The sequence below is a fragment of the Palaemon carinicauda genome, chromosome 26, assembly GCF_036898095.1.
Source record: "Palaemon carinicauda isolate YSFRI2023 chromosome 26, ASM3689809v2, whole genome shotgun sequence".
In the NCBI taxonomy this organism is placed as follows: Eukaryota; Metazoa; Arthropoda; class Malacostraca; order Decapoda; family Palaemonidae; genus Palaemon; species Palaemon carinicauda.
Genome location: NC_090750.1, coordinates 96,871,879 through 96,879,378, shown reverse-complemented (window position 1 = coordinate 96,879,378; position 7,500 = coordinate 96,871,879). Strand labels below are relative to the sequence as shown.

The window sequence follows — 7,500 nt, the reverse complement described above, 5'->3', positions numbered from 1 at the left end:
ATATATACATATATATATGTATACTGTATATATACATATATATGTATATATATGTCTATATATATATTTATGTGTATATGTACTATATATATATATATAGAGAGAGAGAGAGAGAGAGAGAGAGAGAGAGAGAGAGAGAGAGAGAGAGAGAGATACAGTATATATATATAAATATATATATATATATATATATATATATATATATATATATATATATATACAGTATATGCATTTATTTATATTTATAATCATCATGTTCCTATTCTTTATCTCCTACAAATTTATATGTTATGACATGGATGGTGTATGATAGGATTTATGATAGGCTATTTTGTGGAGTGAAGGAGTAATAATTGATAAGGAGGAACCGTGTGCGTTTATACAAGGAAGAGAATGTGTGGATAATGTGTTTGTTGTGGAAAGCTTTAAAGTATAAGAAAATAATGTACACTATATGACATAAATGGAAATAGAATTTTTTTTAACAGAATTGGAAGAGAGGTAATATAGATCGTGTTTAGAATGCATAGTTTGCTAATATGTAGTTGGGGGCCCTTAGAAGTTTTTATATTGGAAGTTAAGGATATGTTAGAGAATAGTAATTGGTTGGGTGTTAAAATCTTTAACAAGGTTATCCTGTTTATGGAGATATGTGAGATATGAGAAAAATATTAGTGAATGTAAAAGTAAACCTTGGGTATTGAGTAGAGGGGGTAGAATGGTTTATGTTGGGTGATTTTGGACAATAATGAGAAGCTGTTGACGAGATAAAAGTTTGGGTGTGAATTAACTCTTACGTCGTCTTGCTCCAATGAGTCAACTGGATCGTCCGAATGCGTTGCTATTTGACATAAGACAAAAATAACCAAAAATTCCCCTTTTTATTAATAAATAACAGAATTATAACATACAAAAATATAATTATAAATTATATAAATACAAATTTAATATTTATATTCAAATATATGACTAAATAGATTATTTTATGACTTTTTAGCAACAGTGAGAAGAACACGTTCTGACAATCCCATAATGCATGTCAACAAACATGATATTTTGCAGCGTACGAATTAATTTAATAATTCAACAAAATAAATTAAATACATTTAGAAATAAATTCTCGCCATTAAGAAATGTTCAAATAATTAATATATATGTTAATCATCTGGATAACTAGTTTGGATTTGACTGAACTAGATTGTGCAAGATAATTGAGAGATTAATTAAATCTATTTGCTGGTAAAGGACCATTGGGAAGATGTGGAGTGAATGAGTGCTGCTGAGCGTAGACTCCATTCAACACTCGCCCCGAGCCGTGTTTTAGCTTATGTTTTTCGCGTAGTATATCATTGAAAAGATATTAGTTAACCTCATGGAGGGATCAAAGTGAGAAGAAATATTACCTTATGTGTGCCCCTGACCCCATGGTCTGTCTCATGTGTGAAACCACGGAGGTAGACCGGAAAAAAATGGATAGGATGTGGTTGAAATAGGTTCTATCATAAGAAGTGTGTGTATATAGTGACAAGCATCACTGATAATGAAGTATAAAACCTGAAATGGTTATGCCCTCACTGCTTAGATGAAGTCAGAACATCCAAGTTACATATATTGAAATTAAAGTAAACACTTAGTGTGAGAGATGATGCCTTGACTGAGCAGGACGCCAGAATTGCTGCATTCGGAAACAAAGTTGCGGACCTTATTGCGCACGAAGCAAATCCCATCCAGACAACAGACCTCACTGAGAAAATTGATAATCTTGCTAGGAACATGGATTCAATTAAGGTAACACTTCAAACATTGATGGATCCAAAATCAGAGAAAAGTGACATACGCTGACAAAGTTAAAGAAAAAATAATGTTCTGATAATTAATTCAACAAATACAACAACTAAAACTACTGAAAGAAAACATGAGGTCGAACATGCACTTAAGGACATTCCAATACCTAACACGAGGTCAACTTCAAGTGGAAATGTAAACATTCCTAGAAATAACGATCAAGGAGGAGAGGCACCAAACAAAATTCAGACATTGGTTGCCGACACTAAGACGAGAAAAATCTTAAAATTAAAACCAAAAATAATGAGATGCAATGTGTATAATGACGAAGATGAAATAGTAAATGCCTTGATTAAAAAATAATCGTTACCTGTACCAAATCCAAAACCAAGAAAATAAGTGTTGTGCGGAAGAAAAAGGCTGTAGATGAGACTACCCACCACGTGTTGAAATTTTATCCTGAAGTTTGGAAGGCTATTCACGATGAGGGTGACAAAGTAATGGTACTTATATCAAACGTGATAGGTACCATATGATCACTTGCTACTACTGTCAGAGGTATGGACATCTTGAAAAAGATTGCAAGTTTGAAACTGATGATAAAGTCTGCGGGAAATGTTCAGAAAAACATTCCACCAAAGAATGTTAAAACCGTTAAAATGTATAAATTGCAGTAAGTTAAGCAAACCAAATGACCACATAGTGAATTGAAGAGACTGCAAAGCTTATGACTTGGAATTGAAAAGACTAGCAGATGATACTGACTATGGATACTAAGGATGTCCCCTTTTACCCCCAACGCTATATGGAACTTTCCAACCCTTAACCCCCAGGCATTTTTTTTTTCAAGCACATTTTGCAATATATATTTTTTTTAAATTGCTCCAACAGCCTTAATGTTCGTCATAGAGAGGTCAGGTTGGTCTCATTCTTTTGGAAAATGCCTGAAGTTTCTCATAAAGTTATCAAAAATATGCAAAAACAATTGTAAAAAACCGTTTTTTGCAAGGATGTACCGGTACATCCATGGGGGTAAATGGATGAGTTTTGTGAAACGTACCAGTACGTACATTGGGGGTAAAAGGGATAAACTAGCTATGTAAATATACAATCTGTTGGTATTAAAGCTATCCAAGTTCATTAATTGATAAATGAGAAATATTTGGAAATACTAGCATTATCTGAAACATGATTAAATGACTTTGTCAAGGCTAAGATTGCCGAAATGACACCCATCCCCCCTCTTCACTCCCACACGTGCCATCTTTCACATTCCGAAAGAGGGTAGGTCTGGGGGGGGGGGGGGTGTTGGACTCTTTATTCATAAAGGTTCCTCAAATATCTGAATGTTAAAAAGAACTAGAGTAACTAGCTTTGAATATATAGAATTAAACTTTACGCAAAAAAAAAAAATCTATTTTAATAGTCTACAAACTTCTGAGAACAAATACTAGCCCTTTTACCCCCCGGCGTTTTCTTTTTCAAGCACATTTTGCAATATATTTTTTTTTTAATTGCTCTAACAGCCTTAATTTTCGTCATAGAGAGGTCAGGTTGGTATCATTCTTTTGGAAAATGCCTGAAGTCTCTCTCATAAAGTTATCAAAAATATGCAAACAATGTATGTCCATGGGGGTAAAAGCTCTTCTTGGAAGAATTCAGTGCACCCACTGATATCATTATCATGGAGAAAAATGAATTAGCTACATGCGGAGACTTCAATTTTTGGATGGATGAAGCATCAAATCTTGATGCTTTAGCATTTAGTGAGTTATTATGATCATATCAATTGGTGAAAAATGTCGACTGTGCAACTACTTTAACTGGGCATACATTGTACCTAGTTTTGACTGATGGAATAAATAACATTGTATCTGATAACAATGTTGAAGAGAAATGTACTATGTCCCCAGTGCACAAATGTATTATGTTTAGACTATCTCTACAGAAACATGCAGTAGTAAAGAAAATATACTTTAGACATAAGTCAAACTTCTCTCCTACTGTATTGAAAAATTCACAAATAAAATAAATGATGCTATCAACATTCCCTGTGATCATGACAACCAACGTTCGTTGGGAGCTATGTTTGTCAACTGTCTTACCACCACTTACTGTATAATAGAGTGAGTAAAAGGGAATATGATACCATGTGACGGAAAAGACTATAACTGTTAAAGACCAATCTCCTTGGTTTGATGTAGAGACTTTGGTGAGAAAGAGGGAAAAAAGACGCAAAGAAAGGAAGTGGAATAGGTTAAAAACTGAAAGTACACAGATAGAATACAAAACTGCAATGTGTCAATAAAACTGCTTACAAAGAAAGAATTGCTGAACAAACTCTTTCTTATTATTATTATTATTATTATTATTATTATTATTATTATTATTACTTGCTAAGCTACAACCCTAGTTGGAAAAGCACAATGCTATAAGCCCAGGGGCTCCAACAGGGAAAATAGCCCAGTGAGGAAAGGAAAAAAGGAAAAATTAAATATTTTAAGAGTAACAACATTAAAATAAATATCTTCCATGTAAACTATATAAACTTTGACAAAACAAGAGGCAGAGAAATTAGATAGAATAGTGTGCCCGAGTGTACCCTCAAGCAAGAGAACTCTAACCCAAGATAGTGGAAGACCATGGTACAGAGGCTATGACACTACCCAAGACTAAAGAACAAGAAGTAAAGAAGTAAAGTGTGATTGTTGAAAGTAAAAGAAAGAAAAAGATTTGTAATTACTGATATCAACTGTCCGCATAGTATATGTGGAATACATAGAATTAATAAAAAGTGTGTACAAGTAAAATGTTGGATAAGAGTATATTAAGGAGATTTAGTCAGTGTTAAGTATGCTAGATGGAATAGTGTGTTTAGAGGGGTTCAATGCATAATTATGCATGAAACGACTAATACTGTGGAAGTGTATATATGTATATATATATATATATATATATATATATATATATATATATATATATATATATAATGTATATATATATACATGTATATATATAATATATATATATATATTATATATATACATTATATATATATATATATATATATATATATATATATATATATATATATATATATACACAGTATATATGTGTGTATGTATATAAATGAAATGTGTGCAAATATATATATATATATATATATATATATATATATATATATATATATATATATGTATATAATATATATATATGCATATATATATATATACATATATATATATATATATATATATATATATATATATATATATATATCGTTATGCTCTTGTGTTGGAGTAATCATAAAAGTTTCTATTAAAAAAGTGACCAAATCCTGTTCTGATTTCCAAAACTTTTGTCTATTCTCTCTTCTCGATAGGATCGAGGTTAGAGAAAACTTTTAAGACTTTCCCCTTTTAGTAAAAAGGCCTCTGAGCTTTGAAAAGATCTAACTTAAGGTTGGTTTATCCCAGTTCACAGGACACAGCCTCCTTCAATTTCTTTTTCCCGTCTGGCTCGATGTCCAGGTACGTTTTGCCGGGCCTATCTCTGTTATCGTTGATGGAGCTCGTTCTTATCCTTTGACTTAACTCACATATTGTTGTGATATTGAGGGGATCCTTTGGTGTAAATCTTCCTGTGTTTTAGATGCTATTGCTCTTCGTTCATTTATTTTTTATATATCTTATACCAAGTAAGGGACTTTTCAGCGTATACCTTTTTATTATTATTATTATCATTATTATTATTATTAATATTATTACCCTAGTTGGAAAAGCAGGATATTATAAGTCCAGGGGCTCCAAAAGGGAAAACAGCCCAGTGAGGAAAGGAAACAAGGAAAAATAGAATATTTTAAGAAGAGTAACATTATATTATTATTATTATTATTATTATTATTATTATTATTACTTGCTAGGCTACAACCCTATTTGGAAAAGCAGGATGTTATAAGCCCAGGGGCTCCAAAAGGGAAAACAGCCAAGTGAGGAAAGGAAACAAGGAAAAATAGAATATTTTAAGAAGAGTAACATTATGTTATTATTATTATTATTATTATTATTATTACTTGCTAGACTACAACCCTAGTTGTAAAAGCAGGATGTTATAAGCCCAGGGGCTCCAAAAGGGAAAACAGCCCAGTGAGGAAAGGAAACAAGGAAAAATAAAATATTTTAAGAAGAGTAACATTATTAAAATAAATATTTCCTATATACACTATACAAATTTTAACATAACAAGAGGAAGAGAAATAAGATAGAATAGTGTGCCCGAGTGTACCCTCAAGCAAGAGAACTCTAACCCATGTTATTGTATTGTTTGATTTGTTCAGAAAGAGATTTTTGTGGGTGTGAAATTCGGCTGACGGTCTTCCTCTCTGAAGAAAGTGCTCTGTTTGCCGTTGTGACGGTCTGAACGATCCCCCGGTCTCAGAATTCTCCTTGACATTGTATAATGGTTCTTTTCTGCCGTTAGCTCGCTTCGCTCGCATGAAAATAAAACATCAAGCTCGTATGTACTGGCAAGCAGTAATGTTGAGCTGCGCACGAAAACATTACAGGAAAATAAAACATTAACTTCGTATGCACTGGCAAACGGTAATGTTCGCGCATGCGCAGATTATCAAGGAGAATTCTTCTGAGACCGGGGGATCGTTCAGACCGTCACACCGTAATTGGATAAATATGACGAACTAAACTGAGTTTACACAAACACTTGATTATATGAGCACACATACCCGCAGTATATATGTGTCCGCTAGCTTACACTTCAATAATGTATTTTTAATGACAATTCATAGAGAGAAATATATGCCATGTAGCGTGCTAACTACAAAGTTTTTTCTTAATGTAAATGCTAATGAGTATATGAAGAAAAAGTGCTCGTGAAGGTGCTTGTGCGCAAGAGTCAGACGTAAATTCAGATAACTATAGTCCATTTCTTTTAGCGATGCATATTTGCACCGACTCGCAACGGTGCCCTTTTAGCTCGGAAAAGTTTCCTGATCGCTGATTGGTTAGAATTATCTTGTCCAATCAATCAGCGATCCGGAAACTTTTCCGAGCTAAAAGGGCACCGCTGCGAGTCGGTGCAAATATGCATCGCTAAAAGAAATGGACTATAGAAGCGTTGTTTAACTGCCATATCAGTAATGTCTATGCAAATAGGATTAGTGTAGCCGGAAAATTCTAAGCATTTGTAAATTTGTAATGCATAGCAGTCCTCAAAACGCGTCCTCTTTTTACATCGTAAACATAACGTTATGATCAATTCCCTTTCACAATTTCAAGATTCGCCATCGAGTGTGTCTTAGATTTTTTTTGTGTATGTGTGAAAAACCATACATAGTGAAAACTTATAATAAGGAATAATAGTACACAAAACCAAATGACTTATTCATATTTAGTATAATCGAATAATAAACCTTAAATGTTTTCGGAAATTGATGTTATTGCTCAGTCACCTAAAGTTAACCTAGGCTACTGCTATCTCTCTCTCTCTCTCTCTCTCTCTCTCTCTCTCTCTCTCTCTCTCTCTCTCTCTCTCTCTCTCTCTCTCTCTCTCTCTAGTAATGATGTTATAATTTCAACCATAAAAATATATTTTACATTAATGCTACAAACAAAAGGCAATGTATAATATTCGCAATGTCTTTTCTATCTCTATTGTAACCAGTTAGATAGTTCAATATTTGTTTCAGAACCGACCCCA

At 32.9% G+C, this 7,500-nt stretch overlaps 1 protein-coding gene across 1 annotated transcript in view; it reads left to right on the top strand.

Moving 5' to 3' along the window:
• LOC137619713 (uncharacterized) overlaps positions 1 to 7,500 on the top strand; it is a 251,628-nt gene that overhangs the window by 201,222 nt on the left and 42,906 nt on the right. The window lies entirely within an intron of this gene.